Here is a 27,772-nt window from a genome sequence, read left to right on the forward strand (position 1 = left end):
TGAATGCGTTGTTTTCTTCGGAGACCGCGTGCTTCATCATTCTTACTGCCGAGGGGAGAGCGAGTGATAAGGTTGAGTTTTGTGCTGCCCAGGTTGGGTGGTAGGCTAGATCGTGGGGCCACCATCTGATAGACAGAACTCAGAAGATGGAGCAGGCTGAGGTTTAGTGAGAAAATGACATGTTTTGACATGTAGAATTTGAGGAATAGGGGGTTGACAGATGGTGTTGTCTGACAGACAGCTGACCGTTCCAGAGAGATTTGGGACTTGCTTGCCAGCACGTAGGAGGTAAAAGCTGTGAGAGAGTTCTTGTCTAGGGAGAAGATGAGCAAGCTAAGGATGGGGAGATGGGGGGGAGTCGCTGACATTTAAGAGGTGCCAGAGGGAAAGTGTGTGAAGGACTCAGAGGGAGCAGTCACGGACTGGCTCTGCAAGAGCTCATTGCCCAGTGACTGACCGTTGAGCTTTGGAGCCAGACTGGCTCGAGTGTGCACTTTGCATCAGTGGTGAAATTGTGATGTAACAAAGCAACAAAGTCCCTGTCCTCCTGGAGCTGATGCTCTGATCCCTTTCCTCACCCGTAAATGAAGACTGGTATTTATTTCATGGAGCTGTGAGTTGAACGAGTTACTGTATGTAAAGTGTTCAGCACAGCATCGTCACACAATAATAATTTCGAATGTGAACTGTAATCACATGCCACCACCAGGCAAGGTTTAGTGACAAGAGAGCATGGGCTTTGATGTCCTGGAGCTGAGCCTGGTGAGGAACTTAGAGGTAGACAGGAATGTGACACGTGACACAGGAGAAGCCGGCCATGGCTGGAGGAGCAAGCGTTTTGAGAGGGAAACTATCAGCAGCATACCCACAAGGCAGCGGGGTGGCCTGGTGACTGGGACTGAAGAGAATTTGGATCTGACACCTGCTGTCATTCCTCAAGCCTCAGATTGCGGGGTTTGCAGGCACAAGTGGGAGTGATGCAGCTCTCTCCAGAGGCTTGCATGAGCAGGGAAGGGCAGGTGCGGAATAGGAGCTGGAGGGACTGACAGGTAAAGGTGAGGACTGGGGGGAGGGACGTATTTACACGGAAAAAATCATGCTAGTTGGAAATCAGTTTTGACCATTTTAGTACTTCTATCAGGCAGCCTGTGCTTTTATTCCAGTTTGCTACTTTATGTGTTCATGAGTATTAAAACACCAATCATTAAACTTTCTGTAATTCAGAGTTTTCACTTTAATTTGGAGGAAAATCGGCATAATTAACATACAGCAGGCTGTATCAAGAAAGCCCTTGAGTACTGCCCATGAATACCCTTGACGTTGTAGAGCACTTACGGTATCTTGCTGTCCCCTAATAGGAGAGGCGATGCAGAAGTAGCGTGTGTGCAGACGATGGAGCGGTCAGCTTCTCTAGCTAAGTAGGAGTCAGTGATGAGCCGCGGCTCACCGAAAAGCTAAATCACTCATGGAGTTCCTAAGCTCTGCCGCAAATCCATGGTGAGACTTCGGGCAGATCATGGGGCCCTGTGGGACTCCGTTTTCTGCTCTGTCATCTCTGGAGGTGGGGAAGGGGGGTTTGTCAAGGGTTCTGCCTCAAACACTAAGAGGAGAGTGCCCGAGGCCTCTTCATCTGCTTTGTGCTGGGTACGCTGTCAAGTGCTGGAAGAGTGGTAGGCAAGGGCTGGAGGTCCCTGCTCTCGTGGAGCAGATAGTCTTGTGGGGAAGGCCCACGTGGATTACGTAGTTACCAGCACACCGGATGACCCACGTGCGTGGCAAGGACCCGGGAGGAGGAGTGCCCGGCACACGGAGGGCTTGTGATGATGGCAAACAGGAGGATGATGCACATGGGAAACGATGTGGCCTGAGTTTGACATGGGGAAACAGCCACAGTGATGGGCAGAGGACGCTGGCACACTGCCGTGGAAGATGCGCCGTTCTCCCACTGCAGCCGGGAAGTAAGGAGAGCAGAGTAACAAATACACAAACAGCTCCTAACATGCAGACAGGTCACTAACGCACAGACAGATTTCAGTTGTCAGCCATGTCCGCAAGCATGAGTCCTGCCATTAGTGGAGTCACCTTTGAGAAGGAAGGACCGCGGTGGTCCTGTGCATTTGCAGTTTGGTAGGAGAACTGGAGTTCGTCAAATCTGCACTGTGGTCTGAGTTTGCCCTTGGCAACAGTGTGATCTTGGGCAAGTCCTATTCCCTTTCTGGGCCTCGCTTTCTTCCGCTATAAAATGTGGGCATTAGAGCCAGAAAGGTTGGTGGAGGTAGTCTAAGACGGCGGATCCCAGCCATGGCTGCAAGTAAGAATCACCTGGAAGCTGCCAAAAATATTCATGCCTGGGCCCGCCCACCCCAGACCAATTAAGTCGCAATCCCCCAGGGTGGGGCCCAGGAATTAGGGTCGCTCACCTATAGCTCAACAACGCAGTTGTGTAGGATACACTGCAACAAAACCCGTGAAGTGTGGACCACAGGGCAAGAAAGGAAATAACCACTCTCTCCAGCCCCAATGTCTTTTTCTAGCTCCCATATCCTACCACTCCTGAAAATCATATGAAGGCATTTTTATTTAGAGGTTTTGAGAGGCGTGATGAAAAAACTTGGGTTTGAAAACGAACTTGGAGATGTCTCAGCATTTCCACCAGCCTTGCTGGACCTGTCTCATGAACAAAATAGGAAAAATGAGGCGTTCCCTACAAGGTTGTTCTGCAGATTAATTCAGATAATGCACGTGTCACACAGTGCTTGGAACAGAGATGCTTTATAAATGTTCGGTGATAAATGTGTTTGTATGGGGAAAGGGCTGATATTCATATTTTAAGAGCTTTTTTTTTTCCTTTTAGACTTGTAAAGTACCCCCAGATGGAATGTGGGCAAAGAATATTAAAAGAACTTGAACAGATAAAGAAGTCCAAAGCTATTAAACATATTCTACATCTCAATTAAGGAAGTTGAAATTGAAACAGTGATTGGCAAAGACAGCAGAAAGGATGTCCATGCCCTGCTAGTGAGAGGAAAATTGCAACCCAAAAATGTACTGCTTTCCAGTGTCCATTTATATTTTGTATTCTTCAGTCCAGCAGTACTACTTCTATGAACAAAAATAGAAGTGGAAAAAATAGATGTGAAAGGATTTTTCTTGCACCAGTATTTATAATTGAGAAAAATTGGAAATAACTTGAATGTCCATCAATAAAGGATAGGTTAAATTACGGTATAACCACATGAAAGAATACTGTTCACCCTTTAAAAATATATGGGTAGCTTTCCATGTATTGATACGGAGAGAAGTTCATGATTTATTGCTCGGTGAAGACAGCTAAACAGTATTCATGAGCCCTTGGTTGGCTTTCCAGCTTCTGGCTTCACCTCAGGTCAGCCTTGTGGTGTTGAAGGTCATGGGTGCCTTGGCCATGGGGGCTGCTCACCATTGGTTTAGGACCTGTGGGCTCTCCAGGAGGGCCATGGAAGTGTGGTTTGCATGAAGTCTTTGGAGCCTTTTAGGACAGGCAGAGAAGGGTTTAGAAGGTGGGACCTAACAATCAGTTGAAGCAAGAGAGGGAGGTGAGGAGGGGCAAATGCCCCTAAGACGGGGCAGGGCTTGTCCCAGGTGGGTAGGAATAGGAGGTGGGAGCAAAGCAGAACATATACTCCCAACTGGGGTTACCATTTAGGCTTTTATCCAAAGTGAACGTGACAGGGCTTTGGGGGAAACTCAGCAAATGCTGGTCCTCAACGGAGAGGCTCTCAGATTGCTGTTCCGTTGTTTGCTCCTGGTCTTTCGGGGGCGGGGGGGGGGGGAGGGAGAAGGAGGGCCAAGAAAATCACAGGTTCCTGGGGGCAGCCCTGATAGGCAGCAGGTGGTCACTGGCCAGGAGCTCCAGACCAGGGATACTGAGTAGAAGCCACACCCTGACTGCTTGAGGCCGGTGTGCCCTGGGGATGAAAGGGCCTCTTGTTTCTACCTTTGAGCTGAAGGTCAATGATGCCTGGTCAGTGAAAGTCAGAAAAACAATAATAATAAATTTTTCGAAAGGCAGAAATCTTAGAAATATGAAGACCTGGAAACATGGGGGGAGTCAGATGCCTCATAATCTCTTCCTGCCACATGAGTCAATGTTGGATTTAAGGGCTTCTATTTAAAAGCCTGTCTGGGAAGCCAGTCTTTTCCTCCCTGGCCAGCCCTGATGGGAAACAATGGCAGGTGTTTGCTGGTACCAGAAAGGGGTGGAGGAGATTTCAAGCCTGGACTTGTCCCATATTTTAAATATCACTGGATGCTCCATTAGTCCAGGGTAAGCTGTTCTTTTGGATTTTATGGGTGAGTAAAATATCCCTCCAGATTTAAGGCACTGTCATAGGGCTGTCCATTTTTATTTTTCACGTTTATACGTTTATTAAAAATATGCTAAAGAATCTTATAACACACATGAAAAAGAAGAAAGCATAAACTCAGAAAAAGGTGTTCTTTACATTGAATATAGTTACCCTTGTAATATATTGACTTTTTTTTTTTTAACACCTCATTGCAGGTGGGTGAAAACTGTATGGCTTCGCTCAGATGCACACATCAGCATTTAAAGGCCACTGAATTAGTGTTTGTTTCAATCCCAGATGATATGATTAGATTGTGTGGTTTGTAGAAAATTAAATTCTTTAGCCAAACCAGATGCTAAGCTTCTGCCCAGAATCAATATGCTATTAGAAGTCCCGGAAACTAATAAACATACCATAACTATTAATTTATGGATAGGTTGTTGGCAAATAACCTCAGAGAAGGAATCCAGGCTTGAAACAGCTTTTGGAACACCAGATGGAGTATGCAAGTTTAATCAGAGGCCTGAGAAGGGGTCTGTGCAGTGTGTTTTAAAAATCCACTGTAATCTATGAGTTAAATCTGAGATATGCTGAGAGAAGCATAGAGAAGTAGAACCTAATTGAAGTTGATACAGGAAATCATAACTCATGCAAAGAGAAGCAGGTGATACTTTTACAATGAAGTATGTTGGTGAGAAGCAGGAACAATGGACCTCCCCAGAATCTTGTCACCGGAACACATGAGGCCAAAATGAACCTGGCCTGAGCAAGCAGATATCCCCCATTTTTGAGTGGCAGAGCTGACACCTTGTGCCTGTCGGGGCACCTCACGGGATGACGGACCACACTCAAGTCCAGAAGGCCTGTCTGCAGCAGGCTCAACCCCTAACGCTCTTTCCGTTTTGTGATGGGCAGTTTACAGATGAAGAAACGAGCCCAGAATTGTCCAGTGACTTGACCTCGAGCAAAGGGCCAGAACTCACCTTTCCCCACTGAGGCTCCATCCCACAGCTGATAGGAGGTGGATTGGGCAAGCACCGCCTGCGGCCAGAGAGCCCTCCACCTGATGGAGAAGAGGATGGAAATCCAGTCACGTGAAGAACTGAGCAACCAGCAAGCCCAGCCGCCAGTATTCAAGAAACGGTATTTTGGACCACTTAATATGGGTGGGAAGAGCTTAACGACATTTAGGGTTTAACTGCATCACGGTGTAGATTGGCCTGTGTAATGATGTCCCTAAATCACTCTACATTAATTCGTTCATTCAACACAGTGTTCTTGAATGCCTGCTATGTGTCCCTCGGAATAAATGACTGTCCATCAGAATAAAGTGACATTCTGTTTACTACACTCCCGGTTTTTTAAAAAAAAAACCCTATTTGAAGTCTTCCGTACACTTGACTGTTTTATTGCAATAACTTGCTACTCAATCTCAGGATCTCAAATCGTACCTTTAAAGCCCACGCGGATTGTCTTTCTCCTGCTTTACGCTCCTTCAGAGGGTCCCCATGACCATCAAATTGAATATCCTCACTCAGCCTGGCTTTCGAGGTGGCCCATGACATGCCTTCAGCCTCCTGTCCGCAGGGCTTTCCTGCCTGTGCCGTCTGGAGCGCCAGCCTCCCTGGAAATGACTCGGTGGCGTGCTTGGGGGTAGCGAAGTTGGATGTTTGTGTGAGAAGTAAGGGGCGTCACTGGCATAAGAGATCAGCAAAGAACTGGACTCTTAGCTTCACATTGCTGGTTTCCATAGCTTGGTCAGTCCTCCAAACTCCACAGCACCCTACAGCGGGAAGACCAAATTACAGAACGCGGTTTGTCTCTAGGGTTCCCCACACCCTTCCTGTCTAGTCTGTAAAGCTTTGTACCCCCTCCCGCATCAGAGACTCTCACCACTTCCAGTATCACTTCTCTTGCAAACTTTAACATATTTATATTCAAATAAGGGTGTCAAATCTCAGTTATGGGTATCTATCCAGTGGCTTAGAGTTTTCATAGACCTTGCTTTTATAGTTTCAAGTTAGAAACTTTTTTAGGAAAGAGTCAATTTTTAAGTTGGAAGCTAGACTGCACCATCTATTGTCCAAGTCACTGATTTTTTTTTTTTTAAGATTTTATTTATTTATTTGAGACAGAGACAGAGTGTGGGAGCAAGCACAAGCTGGGGGTGGGGGCACAGAGAGACAAGCAGACTCTCCGCTGAGCAGGGAACCTGATACAGGGCTCGACCCCAGGACCCCGGGATCATGACCCGAGCCAAAGTCAGACACAACCAACCGAGCCACCCAGGTGACCCCAAGTCACTGATTCTTAAATGTTTAATTTTAATGTGCGCAGAAATCCCCTGGGGATCTTGCTGAAATGCAGTTTGGCCTGAGGTTCTCTGTCCCTTAGGAGCTCCCAGGTGATGCTGATGCAGCTAGACAGGGGACCACACTGTGAGTAACAGAAGAAGTTCAAGTTCCTGAGCCCCATCCCACCCACGCCAAAGGGCCAAGCATTTTCCCAGGGCCCGAGGCAGCTGTCAGTGTGGCTCGTGAAGCCCATCGTAGTTTGCCTCTGCAGAGCTCCTGGACATCAGTGAGATAGATGGCTGTATGTCTTCTCCGTCCGGGTCTCTGGAGACTTCGTTTCACAGGCCTGCACCATTTGGAGGCTCTAGTCTGGCTGTTGGAGAGGGTGCTTCTCCTCTCTAGAAGGCAACTCAGCAAGTTCTTGAGGAGAAAGGGTAAAACCATTGCCCTTTCAGGGTTCCTGGGGCAGCTTCCTGAGAGTGAAGGAAGTACCTGTTGGCATTTCCTCCCTAACACATAATTTTTCTTCTTTTCGTACATACAGACCGGCCAGACCACCTGAGCAGCAGCTCCTGGGTGCATGACACCCAGCCCTCCTTCACTTCTATATGTGTGTTTCTATGGAAAAGGAAAATGATAAAATTTAGCTGCAGCAAGCTGTAGTTGGGAAATTATAACCTACCTAATTCCTTAATTAAGCTATCAATTAAAGCTATGTCTGGGCCACCTGCTATGCCTGGGCCTCGTGCCACGTGGTAGATGCCAGCTCTGACAAACCCATCCCTATGAACCCAGAACTCCTGACAGGTTTGTTTCCAGTAAATCTTTAGTCATCGCTCTCCTTGCCCTCCCCCATCGCTTTTTCCTAAAGTACTTTTTAAGTTCACCTGCAGATAGGTTGCCCAACCCCATTTGTCATGCATATGGGGTTACAGAAAGTCGGCCTCTGCCAGCAGATTTCAGCAGGGCCTTTTGAGGGCTGTAACTTCCTCAACCTCTCTGTTGCCCATCTGACAAGGAGCCAATCACCTTTCTTGCCGAAGAGGCACTGAGCTTCACCCCAGAGAGAAGCATGGAGTAGACAGCTCTGAAAGAAAATATGGAGTCAAGGACACAGAAAACGAGGCTCCTCTGAAGGTAAGCTCCATTGCAAACTTCTGTTCATAGGTGGATGTGAAATAGGCATTTGTGGAAAGAATGAGTGCAGATAAAAGCAGGAAGAAAAAAGCTGTTGTATATGAAGCATGGTGGTCACCGCCCAATGCCGTAGTTGTTTTCCTGTTTCCCCACTGGTTGCATGGCTCTTGTCTGAAACAGCTGGGGGCCTCTGAGATGTCTGTGATGTCACCTCCCGGGAAGGTGAAGAGTAGCTCTGTTTGTGGGGGCGTGGCAGGGTCCTCAGGTGTAGAGTGGTCTCCTTCAGTTCTTGGAACTTGAGGATCTGGTACATGTCAGAGTTTATGGGACTAAAACCCATAAACTACGACCCCCAGCTCAACATGCGTTCTGATTTATCGAGCTGTTCACACCTCCGGGCAATGTTGACTCCACCGTGAGTGAGCAGTAGTAGTCCCTTAACTCAGAGGCCTGCCACTGACTGTGTCAGAGGGCCTGCCTGAGAACTAGCATGCCAGAGATAAGAGCTGATCTCTAACTCCACGAGCATCCTTATCAAAGAGGTAAACTCTAACCCCCACATGCAAATGAGGATGATGCCTATGACCAGCAGAAGGGGGAGCCACAGGCTAATGGTGATTCCACTGTACCTGCAACCAAGTGAAAGATGAAGGGAAAGGTACCCAAGGGGCCGCCATCTTTCCCTTCCCAACTGAAGAAGGACAAATGTTTTCTCCGTTTTAGTTTAGAAACCAAGTAAGGATCCACCCATGATCAGCTTGGATTTTTTCTAGATCATTTGAGGCAAAGAACTAGTATGCTGTATTCCCTTCCTCCACCTCCTCCAATGAATGCTTGAGTACTTGCCATGTATTGGTCACTGTTTCTAGGTACTGGGAATACAGCTGTGTTTCCCAGACCCCACACCCTCCTGGAGCTTACATTCCATTCCAGGAGGGGAAACAAGGCAAAGTCAATACAGAGTATGGTAGACAGTGAGAAGGGTTATGGCAAAAATGAAAGCATGGGGGAGGGACAGAGAGGGTTGGGAGGGGTTGCAATTGTAATTAGGATGGTTGGCTAAGACCTCCCGGAGAAGTCGATGGGAAGAAGCTGAGGAAGGAAGCCATTTAGATATTTGTTAAGAGTCTTTGAGACAGAATGGATAGCAAGTGCAGGTGTTCTGAAGCACACGAAGCTTCGTGTGCCTGAGGAACCAAAGGAAGGCCAGGGAAGCAGAGTTCTACAACATGTGGGGGGTCCGGGGTGGTGGTGGTGAGAGAGAAAGAAGGAAGAGAGAAGTCCAGAACAGGGGCCAGATCATTAGGTCCTGAGGTCATTAGGACTGGGCTTTCATCTGAGAATGGTCAGAAACCACTGGATTTTGAGGAAAAAGTGGATGTGACTTCTGTTTAACCACAGTTCTCCCAGCAGCGGGTCCAAAAGCTGGTCAGGGCGGTGCAGAAGGGGGATGGTGGCAGGCAGGGGAGTCTACACATCTCGGCCAGGAACTAAGGGGAGGTGATGAGAGCTTGGACAAGCGAAGAGCAGCCAGTGGTTAGAAGTAGTCAGTTCTGAATCTATTTCGAAGGTAGAATACAAAAGCACTGCCATTTGGTTGCACGCGGAACGTGAGAGAAGGAAAGGAGACAGCATTGCCCCAGCAGTTTGGGGTGTTTTTGGCTGAGTAAGTTGAAGGGGAATGTGCTGTCCAGGATAGGGAAGATGTGGGAGGCGTGGAAGGAATGTGAAGAGCTCAGTGCGGGGCATAGTAAACTTGAGATAGGATGTCACGAGAGTGAGAAAAGCCTACATTCATTGAACTCTTTCTGTATGTCAGGCACAGGGCGAAGCATCTCACGTATATTGCCCAATGTACTCCTTACATTGGCGCTGTTACCATCTCTGTTTTAGAGGTGACAAAACTGGCATTGTGCCTACTCGCAGCCTTACAAGACCTCGCACCACTACAACAACAAAAAGTAGATCTTTCCTGTTTAAATTTTCTGTCCTGGCTGCAAAACTTCCTCGTGGGTATTGGCTCATCCCCCTGTTAATGAAAATAAGAGTTTTCTCTCCTTGCTTCTGCTGAACACTGAGAGGTTATCAGCTTTGTTTGTTCCTGGAGCCTTGCAGATGCTACGTAAGGAAGCACGTGGAAGTTGAAGACACCATCCGGCCATGCCTGGATCTGGAGAGAGAAACAGGATCTCTCAGGCTCCTCGCTTGTGAGTGGAGAAGCCCAGGGATGGGATACATCAGCTCACCAGGAGCATGGTGGGTGCCTGAGAGAGCTAAGCTTGACAACTCAAGAGAACAGAGTGTTCAAGGTAGCAACCAAGTGACCAGCTGGGCTTCATAACTACAGGTGTCTCAGGTAGAAAGTAGGAGTCAGCACCAAGGAGGCAAGCAGCATGAAGCGAAGTGTGAGCTATGGGGGCGGGGAGGCAGGCAAGGCTAAGTCTGCGAGAGCAGGTGTGCTTGGGTTCCTTTGTAGGTGAGCTCCTATAGCTGCGGAGTCTTCAAGAGGCCAACAGTGTGTGCTGAGGAAAAGAGAAGTAGAAAGGACTCCAGTGGTGCCCCACTCAAGGAGTGTATTAGCTATCTATGGCCAAGTAACAAATCACCCCAAACCTCATGGCTTGAGACAACCATGAATATTTATTATCTCACACAATTCAGGAGCAGCTGAGAGCATCTCAGAGGCTTCTTCACTCCCATGCGTGGCACCTGGGTGGGAAGAGCTGGAGCTCCTTATCCACTCATGGTCTTTCCAGCATGGCATCTTCCAGATGGTGACACTTCCTATGTGTCAGCTTAGGGCTCCACAGCTCTATGTCCCCAGAAAGGGAGAGAGAGACATCCAGGAGGAAGCTGTACCCCTTTCCTGGCCTTGCCTTGGGAGACAGGCAGCCACCTCTCCTGCTGTAGTCTGTCAGGACCAAGTGCCCCCTGCTGGCCCTTCTTCACAGGGAGGGGAATCAGACTCCACCTTTGGCCGGGAGGCATATTTAAGAATTTTCTGGCATGTTTCATAACCACATAGAAGCCTGTGACATAGTCTGGGGTCCTCCTAACTATGCCTGTGTCAATGGAAAGTCTCTTGGTGGCTGGTGATTCACATCGGTTGTGTGGAGGGACGATGCAACACGCGGACAAGTCGCTCCATTTTCTAAGAAGTTCTGTGCCTACGTGGGTCCCAGGAAGACTCCCAGGCCTAGAAACACTGTTTCCTGTGACTCGGGATGTCTTATATTGGAGTAGATTGTGAAGTAGTGATCCCACAGGGGTACAAGATGGTGTTAGGGACGCAGGAAACTGTGAAGAGATTGAACAGGAAACAAGCAAGGGGCCTTGACTTTGGCATGCCTTTGATTTGTGAGACAACAGCAGAGAAGGCCTGTCCTTGGAAGACAGTGGTATTCCAGACCTGCTGCAGCCACCTGTGGTCTCCACGACTGTTAAAACCATTGGCAATCAAGTTCCTGGCACCACCAGACCCTCATTCTCCTGACCCCAGTGTGAAAGGCGCTTGGGGTTCCGCGTGTGGAAATTGGACTGTAGATAATTGTTTTGTTAGAGGGAAATTGGGAGGCTGAGTGCATTCAAATGTATTTCCAAGCAGTATTCGGAAGCCTCCTGTAAGGACACTGATTGCACTAGGCGATGTTTGCCTGATGCCAGCTCATTAGGAAAAGCCATTCTGGGCCTAGCTTGAGTGAGTCCAGGGAAAGATAAACAGTGTCGCTGTAGCTGGTGCGTCGTTGCTCCCCAGCGTAGCTTGCGGTCTCCTTACGCTTGATTGAGTTTATTCTATGCACGGAGTTTTGCTAAAGGCCGCAGAGTCCCAGCATGCCAGGCCACTGCCAAAGGGTAGTAGCGCTAACAGCTGGAGTTCCTATCTGCTGCTGAAGGACGAAGAGGAACCTGACTGTCACGAGGACCAATTCCTTTGGTATGGTCCACAGATGGGTCCAGACATCACCACTGTGGGGTCGACGTGGGCGGGCAGACACCTGCCGACACCAGGTATTTTCCACTTTGGGGTCCGGCGTCACTGACCACCGTGTCCAAGGCTGGGCAGATGCCCGTAAGGCCAGACCCCCGGCAAGCATTTCTTAGCGTGGGATCGGTGGGATGTCGTCGGGCGAATGGCGTGTTATACAAAGATGAGTTCATCAGTAAACAAATGAGAGAGAAAGAGAAAGTGAGCAAATAAATTTGGAAAACTGGGCTCAAGAAAGGGAGTTTTTTGCTCCTTTTGAAGCAGGATCTCTCAGAGCTGTTCGTCTGCCACCATGCACGGTGACCGTCCAAAAGGAGATGTAGCATTTTCCACACCTCATTTGACCAGTAGAACCATCTGCTTGTGACCACCTTGGGTGACTTAGTATTCTAGCGGCGACTTGGGGGTGTGCTGTCCTACATCAGAGCTGCTTGAAGGGTAGCCCTGGACCCGTGGTCTGCAGCAGGGGAAGTACAGAAATCGAGAGGAAGCTCTTAGCATTTTTCTAGCAATTGCACAGGGTAATTTGTATTTACCTGTTGAGCCTGATAACAATGTCATGGGGCTTATAGTTTGTGTTTCTTTGTTTTATTAATTTTATATTCCTAGTTAATTATTAGGGCACTTTACAGAAAATTTCCATCTGCAACACACTGAAAATGTGCAAAAACAGTCCTTCCCCATCTAATCTGAGAGCATCCCCACCAACATCTAGATCTTTCCGGCACCACGTCAAGAGCACAAAGGTTATCCCGGATAGACTCTGGACTACCTTCTAGAATCCCTGATCCCTGCCCGTCGTGGCCCATCCACCCCAAGGCCCAGAACGAGGAACCACAGCATGTGCCTCGTCCGAAGAGAAGTTCGGGAGGAGCCAGAAGGAGACAGCCGTCGCCCCGCGCGACCTGCCGCGTGCAGCTCCGTTCACGTGCCGGTCGCCCTCCCACCCTGGGAATATTGCTGACAGCTCTTTGAAAACTTAAGAAAGTATGACAGGCTTTCAGGAATGGTGACTTCCCACCACGGCACGGAGGCATGGGAGGATTTAAGCAGCTCGCTTTAAACAATGCTTGGCTTTTGTTCTCCCTAATCGTGCTGGTCATGTGGGTTTTTTCCACAGCTTTCTGAAGTGTTCTCCAATAGAGGACTTCAGGCTTTTAAAAACAGTAATTTTGGTAACAATGGTAATTACTTTAATTGGAGTTCTTTAAAGGTAGATCTTTCTCGCCCACCTCCTCTGAAACATGAAGCACGCTGTCACCCATTGCGTCACTCCAAATCAGCACAGTATTCTTTCCTCTTTAGCGCTGTTAATGGGCATGGTAGGAGGGGAGCCAAAAAACTTCCAGAACTCACTATTTTTTAGTCTAGAATAATTACAAGTAATTTTTCCGTTGTTTCCAGGTAGTGGTAGATAATCAGCTTTATGTGTAGAAAAATATGCACATTGTATATGACTGGGCTCCCCGGTTAGGCCTTTCACAGGGGATTAGAACTCTTAACGCCCCACGGCGCTCCATTTCGTCACAAAAGCCTTTGGCACAATCTGTTTGGCTGTCATGTTTCTGGGGGCCTTGTGTAGTTATTAAGTGACATTAGGTAGCCCTGCATAGGGTCTTTTATCCCCAAATAGCCACATTCTCTAGAATAGTTGTTTGAGCTGCTTGACACACCCTGGGGAAGTAAGCAAAGTATCATAACCTTCCCTTTCAGTGGAAGGCAGGTGAAGAGCCGCAGAACCTTCCTGAAGGAACCCCATGTATGTGGGGTCAGGCAGCTCGCAGAGACACCCACAAGGACAAGTGTTCCCTCGGGGCCCGTCTGGACAACTTTCTCTGCTTACCACCTTTACTGTGACAATGGGCCAACCCTTTGGCCTTGGACTTCTATTTCACGCTAAGTTGTGATGTCCTGGTTGGTGTTGGGTGAAACTGCTGTGAAATGTGTCCTAGAACACATTCCCTAGAAGTCTGGGGAGCTTTGAACTTGACCTCTGCAGCGCCTGGATTGTGACAAGCAAAAGCAAGTAATTTGCAATTTGTGGTTCTCATTCCTTTATGTTTCCACATCCTTTCTTTGCCCCTTGTCCACATCTTAGGAAGATAATAAATATAAATGTTGCCTCTCTAATTTTCTTCCCTTTATCTTTCCCTTCCCTTCCCTTCCCTTCCCTTCCCTTCCCTTCCCTTCCCTTCCCTTCCCTTCCCTTCCCTTCCCTTCCCTTCCCATACCTATATCCGTATCTATTTATCTATTGTAGGGGAGGAAAAATTCTTCTCTACCCTCTTTGGGTCTGCAGCTGGGTCTCAGAATTAAATTGACATAAGACAGATTAGCAGGAGAAAAGCGTACAAGTTTAATTAAATATTTTCTTGTATGTGGGAGCCATCTCAAGGTAATGAAGACCTGAAGAAGTGACCAGAACAGGAAGCTTTCATACCTTTTAGACAAAGAGACAATACATTTTTATTTATTGAAAAGACAAAGGGTTTTGGGCTAGGAGTAGTAAACTGTGACAAAGTATCTAGGAAGATACGGGTCTGTTTAAAAACATTTGCTTGTGCAGATCTCTTGGCCCCCATTTCTCAGTCTCTGATGATAAGAATGTTTCTTTCCTCCTGGGACAGGGAGGGCACTTTCATATGGGAGTTTTACCTTCTGCTTTCAGGAAGGAAAAGGAGGGTCCAAGTGTCTTTCTTACACCTGCTGTTTGTTTTTTTTTTTTTCCCTCCCTCCCTCCCTCCCTCCCTCCCTCCCTCCCTCCCTCCCTCCCTCCCTCCCTCCCTCCCTCCCTCCCTCCCTTCCTTCCTTCCTTCCTTCCTTCCTTCCTTCCTTCCTTCCTTCCTTCCTTCCTTCCTTCCTTCCTTCCTTCCTTCCTTCTTGTAGGCTCTATGCCCAGCATAGAGCCCAGTGCAGGGCTTGAACTCACAACCCTAAGATCAAGACCTAGCTGAGGTCAAGAGTCAGCTGCTTAACTGACTCAGCCACACCAGCTGTTTTTTAAGTCTTTTAACTCAAAATAATCAATATGCCAAGGTGGCCTCCTTTGGGGTGACATGCTCTGAACTCTCACCGTCCATCCTTTACCTGTATCTGTCTCCCTGCCTAGCCACCCATCCATCCAACAATCCGTCCACCCATCCATCCATCCATCCTCTCCACCTGTGTCTCTGCCTGCCTGTCTACTCATCATTCACCAATAGACTGCATGTCCGGTCTGTGACCACACCTCAACCACACTTCATCTTTCCATGAGTTCCCCAGCTGCATGTTGGACTTGGGAATTGTTAAAGTTGGGTCACTTCCATGCTCAGGTTCTCAGTCTTCCTGGGATCTCTCAGGTCCGTTGTGGGGCTTATGGTGTTGCATACATGCTCTGGCATTGGGCCAGGCCACTGTTCCTTTCCCCCAGGCTGCTGTCCTTAGGAGTGTGCCAGCTGTGGCACTTGGCACTGCAATTTAGGCACAGAACAGGCTTTTCCTTTAAATTCCTCCCCCACAACAGAAACCAGACTGGGTTGATGAGCTAGGGAGGAAGAGGGAGAAGGAGATACAGCATAGGTAGGTGATAAGCCTACTGGATGTGGCTACCCTTAGAGTCTCAAGGTGGGTCTGTCCTGGGGTGCTTTCCAGGGCTCCCCCATCTGCCTTCCAGATGGCCTTCATGGGAAGGAGGGGCCACCTCCCTCCCCAGGAGGGCTTTGTGTACATCCCTGATTCAGGGTCCAGCCCAGCTGCTGGGAGGCCCAGAAAGAATGGTGGTCTCACACCTCAGAGGCTGACCTCCCTGATCCTTGTTCCCCGTCCCAAGACCAGCCTGTTCCCAGGATGACTGGCAACTGAAATGGCCCCTAGGTTTGAGGGATACCCCTTTGGCCTCTGGAGTGCTCCCTTGCCTTCTGGTCCCTGACGAAACTGGTCCATCAGAACATGACTGTCTAACATGAGTCCTCACTGGGCCTTAATACTAAGCGTAGTGCCACTGCATCCCCAAAGGCTGTGACGACAAGCCCCACCCAGGTTCCTTGCCCTGGCCTTTCTTCCTTCCCTGGTGGGGGAATTCTCCAACCTGGTCTGGCCTCCTGCAGACTCATCGCCCCACATGCCACAGGTACAGTTGCTACAAACCGATTGCCGGCCAATTCATTTTCTTTTTTCCAGGTGCGATTCTGATGTTGCCATTTACTCTGTGCAGAATGGAGTGTCTCAGCCTCAAACAGCCACGTACAGGCCAACAGACTCAACAAGCATGGTGAGTATTTGCTTTATATTTACTAATCGAGGTAATGGTTTTGTTGCCGGCTTTTCGAATGTGACGGCCACGAAAGAATTCTTGAGATGTCGTATGGTGCCACTTAGTTTATTTAAGTAGCACGGGGACGGGGCCTGTGGGCAGACAGGGCTGTGCTTCTGCTGTGTGAAGCTGGCAGCTGTACGCTTGGTGCTCGAGGGGGAGGGGACACGTAGGGAGTATTAGATCATAAACATCGTCTTCGAATTTCTCCTCGTAAAACTACTTTTGCAAGATTTCTCTGCTGCTTATCGTTGCGCTGGACATTAACAATGGGTGAGGTTTATAGGCCGTCGTGAGACCCTTTAAGAGTGTAGCAAGCAGCACATATTCGATCCTTATCGGAGCTAGACCGGCTGTTGGTCAGCCTTCTGCGCTAAGGGTGAACATTTTTCTGCTTCTATCCTTCTCATCAGTTTAAAGGGGAATTCATTTAAGGAATTTATTTAATGGTTCCTTTCAAAACAAAGAATCAATCTGCCCCCAAAGGTGAATTCAAATTTCTTCTTTTTTATTAGGTAAATATTGCTTGTATGTTTAAAATGATTTTGAAAAGATAGCTAAGAAAACCCAAAAAACCTTAGTTAGGGCCTGGGGTCTCTTTGGGCATCCTGTTCCTCTCCTTACCTTTCTATGGGCTAACAACTGATCTTCCTGCCCCAGCTGCTATGAGACAGGTCTCTCTCTAGTGCTGTCTGGCTTACCCCTGGAAGCTCTCTGACCCCATGTCCTACTCTGACCATATTTGCCCTCCTTACCCGTTCATTCCTGTCCCCTGTGGGCAGCGGTGAAGGAGACCATATTGCGTGTTCAGTTTTAGCTCGGGCAGCAGCAAGGGGCCGGAGCCCCCTTTCCTTGGAAGCAGTGAAGTGGGAGGGAGCTTCCTTTCTCTGTTCCTGGCTCATGGATGCTTGTTACGAGAACAGATTTAAAACTTGGAAATGAGGCCAAAAAGTGGATGGCATGGCATGTCAGTGTTGAAATGGGCATCATTTGATAGGTCTGCCCAAGGATTCCTTAATGATGTGAGGCAGTGGTTCTCAACCCTGGGTCCCTCGGGGGACATTTGCAATGTCTAGAGACATGGTCGATCGTCATGACTGGCGGGGAGCAGGGGGGTGTTCCTGGACAAGCCGTGGATGAAGGTGGCAATACTGTGAAACGCACCACCAGCCCCAGCGCAGCCTCTCACCATGAAGAATGACTCCACTCCCTGCGTTCCGTCGATTCAGGGTCTCAGAAGTTCTGTGTGAGCTTCAGATTTTGACTGACAGAGAGGAAACTGAATTCTTTTTGGTAGAAAAGATAACCCAAAGGTGGCCATTCATCACTCCCTAGGACAGGAACCAGTTTCGTATTATTCTGTATTAACCTAGCACTCAGATTCTGGCGGCTCTTCATCAAACGGCCCATAAATATCAAGTTCCTCAAACACTCTGGGAACCGTATTCCTATGTTCATCATTAATTAACAAATGGAATGAAATCTTCGACGTGTTCATTTCCATCCTGTAATAGTTACCTGTTGCTGGGTAACAAATTACCCCACATCGTAGTGGCTGAAACCAATACTAAACGTATTATTATTTTTGCGTAGTGCCTGTGGGGCAGGAATTGAAGAGTATTTTAGTGGAATTGTGGGCCTTGGGTTCTCTCACGAGGCTGCCGTAATAGAACCAGCCAGGGCCCTGCAGCCATCTGAAGGAGGCCGGGGGTCTGCCCGCCAGGATGGCTCCCGTGCACGGTAGGCCAGTGCACGCTCTCTGTGGGCAGAAGCTTCCGTTTCTCACCAGGTGGGCCTGGCAGAGGCCTGCTCCAGGGCCCTCATGACGTGACTGCTGGCTTCTCCCAGAGCAAGGGCTCCGAGAGAGAATAAGGGGAAGCCGCAGTGTTAGAGCTGCCTTGGAAGTTGCCTGCTTCAGTTCTGCAGTGTGCTGTTGGTTCCATGGGTCAGTCCATTCTGCAAGAGACAGACAGCCCAGACCTGAGAATACCAGAGGGAGGGATTATCAGGGGCCATCTTGGAGGCCCTCTGTCCCACAGCCATTCATGGCCTTGCCACATGCAAGATGTGCTCAGCCCCTCCCAAGGCCCCCCAAGCCTCGTCCTCGTGAAGCGTCAGTTTATCCAAACCAGGTCCATACTGACGAGGCTCCTTGAGCCCTCAAATCCACTTCTCTTTGATATGAAATTTATAAACTAGAGACACAAACTATCTGCCCCCTCCCACACTCAACAACAGACAACAATGGGACAAGCAGAGGATAATTCTGCAGACCCTCCTGTTGGGCCAGAGTGGCAGGTGGGAAGGCACCCAAGTCACAGGCTCAGAGCACTTTTGAAAGGCAGGTGGGTACGGGCGGACAGCTCCCGGGGTAAAGGCCACGGCTTTCACACTCACTCCACTGGCCTCTGTTTCTCCCTCTGGGTCGTCCTTCCTTTTCCTGGGGCTTCCTTTTCTCAGCCTGCTTCCCACCTGTACCAGGTCTGGGGTCCAAAGGCATCATTTCAATGTGTACTCTGTGCCTTTCAGCCCAAGCTGTTCATGTTTCTCCCACTACAATTCTCTGTAAGACTTTGTGGGCTTGTTCCTTTAGGAAAAAAAATCACCCTCAGCTGTCATAGAAGCCCTGCAGAGGACAGGGTTGTTCTGTCCTTTAAGCCCTTACGTAAGGCCACCATCAAAGACAGTCATGCTTCTGTGATCGGGTTTTCAAGGCCAGTCAAGTTTTCACTGACACGACCCTCAGAGTCCTACATGAATGGGTTCCAAACCACAAGGGAACTTTCCTCGAATGTCCCCAAACTTATCTGGAACTTCCATACCAAGAGATGAGGGGTCTTTCTTGGAAAACCTGCTCCCACTTGCTCCCCTTCCCCTCCAACCCTCTTCTTTTTATTTTTTCTTCTCTCTCTATCTCTCTCTCTCTCCCTCTTTCATGGGGTGGGATGATTCATTGGTCAGATATTCTTTAGTCTTCTGGTCTTACCCAGAGGTCACAGGTCTGAAATTTTTGGCCGAGCACTGAAGCCACAGCAGGTCCCTGTCTGATGTGGGAGAGGCGGGGGTCCCTACCAGGGGGAGTGCATGAGGATTCTTGCCCATGAACACATCACGCTGTCATTTAGAGCCCGATCATGTCACCTCCTGTCCAGGTACGATTCCACCTCATTGCTTTACAGGCGTATGAAGCAGGTTGGCTGATGAGACTACAGAAAAGTCATGCAAAAATTTTCTCAAGGGCACACGGCTTGTCAAGATTGTTAAGAGCCAAAATTTGAAAACAAGTCTTTCACACAAGCCCATGACATTTCTATCACATCCAACAGCGTGTTGTCTAACGCGCCCCTCAGTGTTCGAAGAATGGATGAATGGGTGAAAGGGTTTCTCTAAGTTGGCTCCACCACATCCCCAGGTTCCATGGTGGGAACACCAGGTGCTGGGGAATCGGATTCAGCCACATGCTGTGCTCTGCAGGTGCTTACAATGGAGAAGGTCAGCTCAATGCCAGTGACTTGTTAGACCCATCAGGTTGACCAGGTGTACGCTCAGGAAGGCACACGGGGGACAACTCAGGTGTCCCATCTCTGTTACCAACAGAGCATGAGCCCAGGCATTTGTAAGGAACCTGTGACGCCCAGAATACAGTGGCTGCTGTTGCCACAGCCATCATCCCTCCATTGCATCCTATGGCCCCTTGGAATTGCACCTGAGCCACCTTGATGTGTGGCAGCAGAAGGGGCTGGAGCCGCCCCATCATGGCCCGTGCTAGAAACAGCTTCCTGCCCCCCCCCCAACCTTCGCAGGAGGGAGCAGCACCTGGTCTCTGACCCTGTCACTGAGATCAGCCTCGGCCAGAGAAGGGCCGGTAGAGTGCGATTTCTTCATTCACACCCTCTGCTCCTGCCACCGTGGAAGGAGGCGTGACAGCCCCCTCATGGGTGTGGCAAACAAACCTGTGAGCATGTTGCTAACATTGGAAAAGGCATAGTGGGCTTTGGAGTCAACCAGACCACGGTTAGCGTTGTGACTTTGGGCAGATGGCTTAACCTCTCTGAGCCTCTGCGTCCTCACCCACCAAGTGGGATGCCAAGCTCTTAAGAGTGTCGTAAGGGTCAAATATCAAGTATTTGGTGCCATGTTGGACAAACTGGAGGCATTAAAAAAAATATGTTTCCTCATTTAGAAATAAGAGAAGAGGTTTTTATTTGGGAAGAAATGCGGTTTCTGAGTGTGCAAAAAATTGGCTTGTCTCAGCTTAATACAGAAAAAGATATTGCAGGAGCATGAACTTCTGTGCCTTCCCACTGAAGAGCAATGAGAGTCCCTCCTGTGTAGTATCAGGCCGTCCACGGGTCATGTTGCTTGCTGGGTCCATGTTATGGACCCAATGCTTGTGTCCTCCCACCAAACTTATATGCTGACTTCATTATCCCTAGGTGATGGTAATAGGAGGTGGGGCCTTTGGGAGATGATTGGGTCATAAGCAGGGAGCCCTCATGATGGAATTAGTGCCCTTACAAAGAGACCAGAGAGCTGGGCCCCTTGTTCTGTGCAGACAAGCATGCAGGCAGCCGTCTATGAGCCAGGAAGCGGGCCCTGACCCGACGGAGAATCTGCCTGTGGCCTGATCCTGGCCTTCCAGCCCCCAGAACTGGCAGGAGTGAATGCCTATTGGTCACGCCCCTCAGACTGTAATGTTTTGTTATAGCAGCCCCAGCAGACTAAGACCGTCCACATGGCCAACTGGAACCCAGGTAGAATCAGAGGTTTCCCGGCATGATATTCCTATGACGTAGAAGCAGTCATAGATTTATTTATTATTATTATTTTTGAAAGTCTACATGTAATTTATCACCTCTGTGCCTTGGTTTCTTTACCCGGAAGGTGGAGGTATGGACCTGTCTTCAAGCCGGCCCCTGGGAGGATAATGGGCCATCATTCCTGGGGTGAAACAGCCTTCCAGTGGCCTCTGAGTGTTCTTTCCCTTTGTCCTGAATCGCGTATGTCTGTGACCCGGCGTGGTTGCACAGGGACGTAGTCAGTGCTCGGGAACCTGCAGTGACTTCCACAGGTTCGTTTCTCCTTCTGCCTTCTCTTTCTTACGTCCTCCCGCCGCCCGGCACTGCCGGCACTAAAGCACAGGTTCCTCTGGGCCAAACTCTGTCTCCTTCCAGTGGCTTTAATGGGAGCCCTCTCCGTCCGGCCACCTCCCAGTCCTAGTTTCCAGGCACTATTTCAGCCCTGATGACATGTGCATTTGCGCGCTCGATTGGAAAGGTGTGCTTGCAGCTGAAAGGAAGCCCCCCCCCACCCTTGCAAAACACACACACAAAACCCCAGACCCTCGACTCTACCTCTACTGCAAATCATTCTCAAGCTTCACCAAGCTTTCCTCCGTGACAAGCAGTCCTGGGAAAGAACAAAGTGGGTGTGGTCAGGGTTTCAAGTGTCCCATCCAGATCCAGCCGGAGGAGGGAGTCACATTAATTCTGTCCGACTTCAAGGGCCTTGTTGCAATTCTTTACAGCCCCTGCTCAGAGGCCCTCAGGGGAAAAGCATGTTTTTAAATCGAGGACAAAACCTCGGTGCAAGCAGGCTTTGGGGCCTTTGTAGCTGGCTCTCAATAGAGAAATCCAGCATTCATTGTCAGACTTTCTGCGTGGAAAGCATCCCCCGTGTATGTCACTGAATACGGAGCCCAGACAAGTGGTTCTCTCTGCCCGGAAGCACGTTGTGGGGTGACTGAACGTGAACTTGGTTGCTCAGGGCACCGTCCGTCTGCATCCCCGGACACGGATGCCAGTCCTCTCCGTCCTCAGGGGACAGTGTCTGTGGGCCTGTGAGTCTCTGGGCGAGGTCGTTGTTTGGTTGACCAATAAATGGCCTGGGTTTCGTGCTGCGGTGTGTGTCCCCCTACGGCTGGGGAGGAAGGGAGGGCGTCGCTCTGGGGCGGGGGGTGGGACCCCGGCTCCCGCGCAGTGATGTCAGGTGGAGTCGTCTGCGTGTCCCTCCTCTCCGAGTCTGCAGACCTGCGTCCTCCCAGACTTGGCTCCGCCTCAGCGGCAACTTTGGGCTTGACTCACGCGTGCGTTCTCGGAGCCCCGTGCCGCGGCCGAGGGCTTCACGGCCTCTGCAAGTTTTGGAGCCTCTGCTTTTATGGCCGCTGTGTGTGGAAGAGAAGTGCTGTCTGGGGAAACGATCGATTTGCCTTCCCACTGGATGATGGATGCAAGATGAGCGTTCCCTCTTCTACGTGGAGCTCTAACACAGCCTGGACGCGTGCTCCCCGCGCCACCAGCCCTCCGGCGTATTCGTGGGCTGTGCTCCGCACATGCTTTCCACAGGATCTACTCTGCGCCAAATTCAGTGTGAGGCGTGCGCCCCTTCGTGTGGTTTATCTCACGGAATCCGGTGGGGCGGAACCCTCAGGAAGCTTCGGAAGGCCTGAGCAGTTCGGAGGCCAGTATACACACCCTCGGCGTGGGATGAGACAGTCCTGAGCCCGGCCTCCTCTGCGGACAGCTGGACTCCAGGTCAGGTCTGTGGACCTGTACTTGCATAGCGGTGGGGAGGAATCAGGGTGACTGTTACAGGTGTTCTTCCTGCAGGGAGCCTGGGAACGCGTGGCCATGTGCTGGCCTCTTCCTGCCTGGCACGTTGCGAGGGAGCCTGAGTCAGAAGGAGCGGGAGCAGTGGGGAAGCAGGTACCACGTGAGCAGCAGTGGAGTGAGTGCGGGCCTCTCAGTGCAGGTCAACGTCCCAAAGCGGGGGTGGATTCTGCAGGAACCCACAGCCACGATCTCGAAAAGTAGCATTTTATCACCTTCTGCCCTGGGACCTCAGGCAGGAGACCAAAGCAAACAAAGCACACCCCAGTACATCAGCAATGGGGAGGAAAGGGCACAGTGGCCGGGCGGGGCCATCAACCCTGTCCCACCAGAGTCTGAACGGAGGAGCGCCTGGGCCCAAACGAACCGCACCCCGCAGCAGAGGCAGGCCCAGCCTGGTGCTGCATGAGGCCCGGCCCGCATTCATCTCCCTCTCCCTGGAAGGGGGAGAGAGAGGGCAACCCTGCCTGCTCTTCATGACCCTGCGGTCCCTATGTCCTTGCAGAATCAGTGATGTGAGAACTGTCAGCTCTTGTCCCCCGCAGTAGGTCAGAACGGACATTAACTAAAGCCAAGGACGCACTTTCTGTGAGGCCTCCAGTCCCAGGCCCCGCTCCACAGGGACCGGCCTTACCTGGGAGACACCATCATGACCTGATGGCATCGCCAAACACAATGCCACAAACAGCAGAAACCCCTCCCGTTTTTCTTTCTTTTTTTTTTTTTTTAAAGATTTTATTTATTTATTTGACAGAGATAGAGACAGCCAGCGAGAGAGGGAACACAAGCAGGGGGAGTGGGAGAGGAAGAAGCAAGCTCATAGCGGAGGAGCCTGATGTGGGGCTCGATCCCAGAACGCCGGGATCACGCCCTGAGCCGAAGGCAGGCGCTTAACCGCTGTGCCACCCAGGCGCCCCAACCTCCCGTTTTTCTTTTGCCAGAAAAACTGAAGATCCAGCAAATGAGAGCTCTTGCTTCAGTTAGTCACTCATCATCTGTCTGTCCCACGTCTGTCCTTCTTTGCTCTGCCAGGAAACACTGGAGCTGGACCCTGTGAGTGTTTCCCTTTGCCGGCTGGAGGAATGCTGTCCTTCCAGCAAGTTCTTCTGCAGGAGCGGGCTGCATTTCCCCGCCAGGCTGGTGTCCCTGCTGGGGTCAGGATCCCAGGCTTGGGATGGGGGTGGCCCCCATCCTGCTCCGTGTTCCCTTGTGCCCATTCTCCCTCTGCCACGATGTCGTCCTGCTCCTTCTTCTGCCGCCTTCTAGACCCCTTCAGGTCCCCTTCCAGCCTTTCCATAGTTTCAGGTCACAGTTCTTTATCTTAAATGTTCCCATTCAAATAACCAGGGCAGTGTGTTCCTTCTGCCTGGACCCCTTCCTTTACTGCAGAAAAATGAAAGTGGCCAAAATAAATCCTCCTTTGTTCCTAATCCTTTAAAGAAATGAAATCCTCAGAAGAACTGTAGCCCCCAAACTTCTCCTTTATTGAATGGTTGGCCGTGTTTGGAGTATGCTGATTATTTAGAGTACGGTGGGGTGGGGTGTGACACAGAATGGACCTGGTCTTTCTGCTGGGGTTCTGAGCTGGGAGCACTCTTGGCTGGGGGGAGGCCAGCCACCCTGCCTGTCCCTGGAGGCTGAGGCGGAGTGTAGCCATCCCAGGTGCGGAGGCACAAGGGATGGAAAGCCCCTCTCGTTCTGTTTCTGTCCATCATTCAGCTGAGCCCCCTTCTTCAACATCCTGGTTAGTTCTATGAGCCAGTAAATTCCTCTCCCCCTCCCTCCTCCCCTCCCTTCCCCCTCCCCTCCTCCTCCCTCTTCCCCTCTCCCTCTCTTCCTCCCTCCCTCCCTCCCTCTTCTTTCGGTCATTTTTTAAGTGGGGGTGAAATTCACAGACCATAAAATTAACAATTTTAAAGTGAACAACCCAGGGCATTTAGTACATTCACAATGTTATACAACCACCACCTGTGTCTAGTTCCAGAACATTCTTGTCACCTCAAAGGAAACCTCACAGTCATGAAGCAGTCACTCCTTATTCTCCTCTGTCCCCCAACCCCTCACACCCACTAGTCCACCTTCTGTCTCTATGGGTTTGCCGATTCTCGGTATCTTGTATGACTGGAACCATACCACACATGACCTTTCGTGCCTCTTAATACTTTTCACTTGAAAACTTGATGTTTTCAACGCTTACCCACATTGTTACCGGTTTGACAGGTAACAGGTGCTGGCATGGTTGGGGGAGGGCCCTCTTCCTGGTCCCAGGCTTCGGGCTGTGTCCTCACCGACAGAAGGAAATGGGGGGCTGTCAGGTGTCTCTTTTATAAGGGCACAAAGCCCCCCCACCCAAGCTCCCATCTCCTCACACCATGACACTAGGCGTTAGGATTTCAGTTATGCATTCGGGGGGCACACACGCAGACCACGGCCATCAGAGCCACAGGGGTCACTGAGGGACTTTAAGCTGAGAAGTGACGAGGTCAGATCTGTGCTTCCAACCCTGGCTCTGGCTACCCTGTGGTGGGCGGAAAAGCAGAGCCGCAGGGAGATGGGTACAGAGGCAACTGTTTAGGAGAGGGGTTCAGACCCCACAGACTTGCGGCGAGCTGGCGGGCAAGAGAGGAGCCCACCCACCCACCCCCATAGGATGGTGTCCTTCTCTGATACCTGCTGGGACCAGATGCTACTGAGGATTTCATCAAAACAATCCACTTGGGCCCTTTTCAAATGTATTCTGCTTACACAGAGCATCTTCCGACCCATGGCACTGCCTAGGGAATGACCAGGGCCCTCCCATCCCACTTCTGGCTCCTGGGCAGACGGCTCCCACCCAGGATGCAGATGTCCCGGCCTTGGAATGAGCCAATCCTTTAACATCTTCTTTGACATGAAGTCTAAAGACTTTCTTTGGCTGTTAGTTGTCACCCATTTAACCCATCAAGGGCCCAAATCCCTGGATCCGATTGGAACATTGCACAATCTCATCTACCCAGCTTGAGTTTTCATGAACTTGTCCTACAAAGGGGAGGTGGTGGAGAGAGGAGAGGGTGCAGATTCTGCTCCTTCTGCTTTAGGTTCCTTCAGAGAGCGAGATTAATGGAAGGATGCCAAGCGTGCTGTGTCTCGTTTAGACCATGTTATGCTGCAAGTCACAGAACTTAAATGGCTTGAACACATATAGGTTTATTGTTCTCACATAACCAGAGGTTCCGAGGTAGGCATTGCCTGCCACTAGTTGTGCTAATCTGCGATGCTTACCCAAGGTCTTTCTTTGCCTCATGGTTGCAAGATTGATGCTATGGCCCCAGACATCATGTCTGTGTTCAAGGCAGAAAGAAGGCAGGTTAAAAATAGAACTTGCCTGTCCCTTTAACAGGAAAAGTAGAAGTTTTCCCAGAAATGTTCTCCACCTACTTTCGTTCTCAACCACATTGGCTAAAAGCGGGTCATAGGGCCACCCCTAGTTGCAAGAGAAACTGGCAAATCGAGGAACAGGATTTTCATGGTTTATGATCTGGGGCTGGGCGTGTGGCCACTGCGGGTACAGAGAAAGAAGGGGGTGAGGAAGAAAGTTCGTGGAGTCAGCTGACAGTTGGTTTTGTCTGAACTTGTTTTTGATAGTCACCTCTCCACGCAGAATATTTTAGATTGAGATTAGTTTATGATACGGTCTTCCCACCAGCTGTCTTATGTAGACAAAGTCGTTTCTACAAGTGACACTATTCACATCCCGGCTGAGCGGCCCCGGGCGGTTTGACCTTCGTGGCCGGTTTAGAGGAAACTGCTGAATCCTCTCTATTTACCAGCTGTTCTGCTCAAAATGTGTGAGTATTTAGAAAGGAAATAAAGCAGATCAGTCTGAGGCTTCGGGAGGAAGTTGAAGGTAGGAAGGAGGGAAGTCCTTCATGAACAAAGGAAATCTTTTCAATCCCAGCCAGGCGTTTGTTAGAGAGCCCTGGGGGCCAGTGGGGTTGCCCCTGGTAACCAAGGTGAACTTTCTCCCCTGCATTGCATCGTGGTGGCAGGTGGCGGGTCATGAAGAGCATACGCAGCCCTCTTCTACATGCTTCCATGTAGATTTCTTCTCTAATTACATGGAGGGGGAGCAAAGGCCTGTTGCAGAGGCAGAGGACCTCCGGCAAAGCTCTGCTCAGGGAGGCCATGGGGAGCTTCTTTCCTGGGAGGCCTCTGGAGAGAGATCTCATACAGGCCACTGTTGCTGATATTTCTAATTCTAAAAAACAAAGTCAGTAAGATTTTTCAACCCCAGACAAAGTTAGGTGGTGGTTTATGAGAGGGAGAGTTTTTAATGAGTGAACACCAACTTGTTCTTATCAATAAAACCTATGGTAGGTTTAAAATAGTATATGTGTTTGTTTATCTTGGGGAAAAATAAAAAGAACTTTCACTGGCTCCTAGGCTTTCCAGTCTCTCAGCTCTTCTGGACGGAGGGGTGCTTTCCCTGGACCCGCCAGGCCACGGGGCAGCCAGGAGGCTCACGGGAGGGTCCACAGCGAACCACTTTGGCCCCGAGGGGGTGGCCTACCAGATGCATCTCCTTGTCAGGGATGGAAAAGACACATAGGCTGCCTCGCCTCGCCTAGGAGTCTCATTTTTGTTTTCCTGATGTCATCCTCCTAACTTGACCAGATGCTGATTGGCAGCTTTGTAATTTCATGGCGGGAAGGGAGCCGACCTCATTCCCCGGCAGCCTTGGAAGTGGTCCCTTCAGGAGAGGACTGGCAACATGTAGCAGGGGAAGCCGGCTCTGACCCCACGCAGGAAGGAGCGGGGAGACGGAGCTGAGGAAGCCAGAGTCGGGTTCCCTCCTGCTGGGCAGTGTGGGGGCTTCCTTCCCGCTCCCTGCGAGGCCCGGGGCCGAAGCAGCATCTAGGCGTTTGTGGAGGAAAGAGAAGTGGGTCCTGCCTGCAGTTTAGCTCCAGGTCATGGTGCTGTTATTTCAGGAACCTAATTGAATCTTTTCCTCTGATGTCCAATTTGCCTTATTTGGGTCTATCCAGAAACCTCTGATTTCCTACTGGTTCATGTGAATTCAGTCCCATTTCCTGGTTCGATGGACTGGCCGCCGACTGCTCGGGAGCCGGGTCCCCGGGGTCCCTGTC

General features: G+C 50.1%; 1 long non-coding RNA gene across 1 annotated transcript in view; it reads left to right on the forward strand.

Moving 5' to 3' along the window:
* Nucleotides 1-3,819: 3,819 nt before the first annotated feature.
* LOC123789973 (uncharacterized) overlaps nt 3,820-27,772 on the forward strand; it is a 69,142-nt gene continuing 45,189 nt past the window's right edge. Inside the window, exons 1-2 of the long non-coding RNA XR_006778966.2 lie at nt 3,820-7,759; nt 15,906-15,996. This is a non-coding gene — a long non-coding RNA (uncharacterized LOC123789973). The remainder of the gene's footprint in view (nt 7,760-15,905; nt 15,997-27,772) is intronic.

This window comes from Ursus americanus, chromosome 31 (assembly GCF_024610735.1).
Source record: "Ursus americanus isolate L20-20 chromosome 31, mUrsAme1.1.p, whole genome shotgun sequence".
In the NCBI taxonomy this organism is placed as follows: Eukaryota; Metazoa; Chordata; class Mammalia; order Carnivora; family Ursidae; genus Ursus; species Ursus americanus.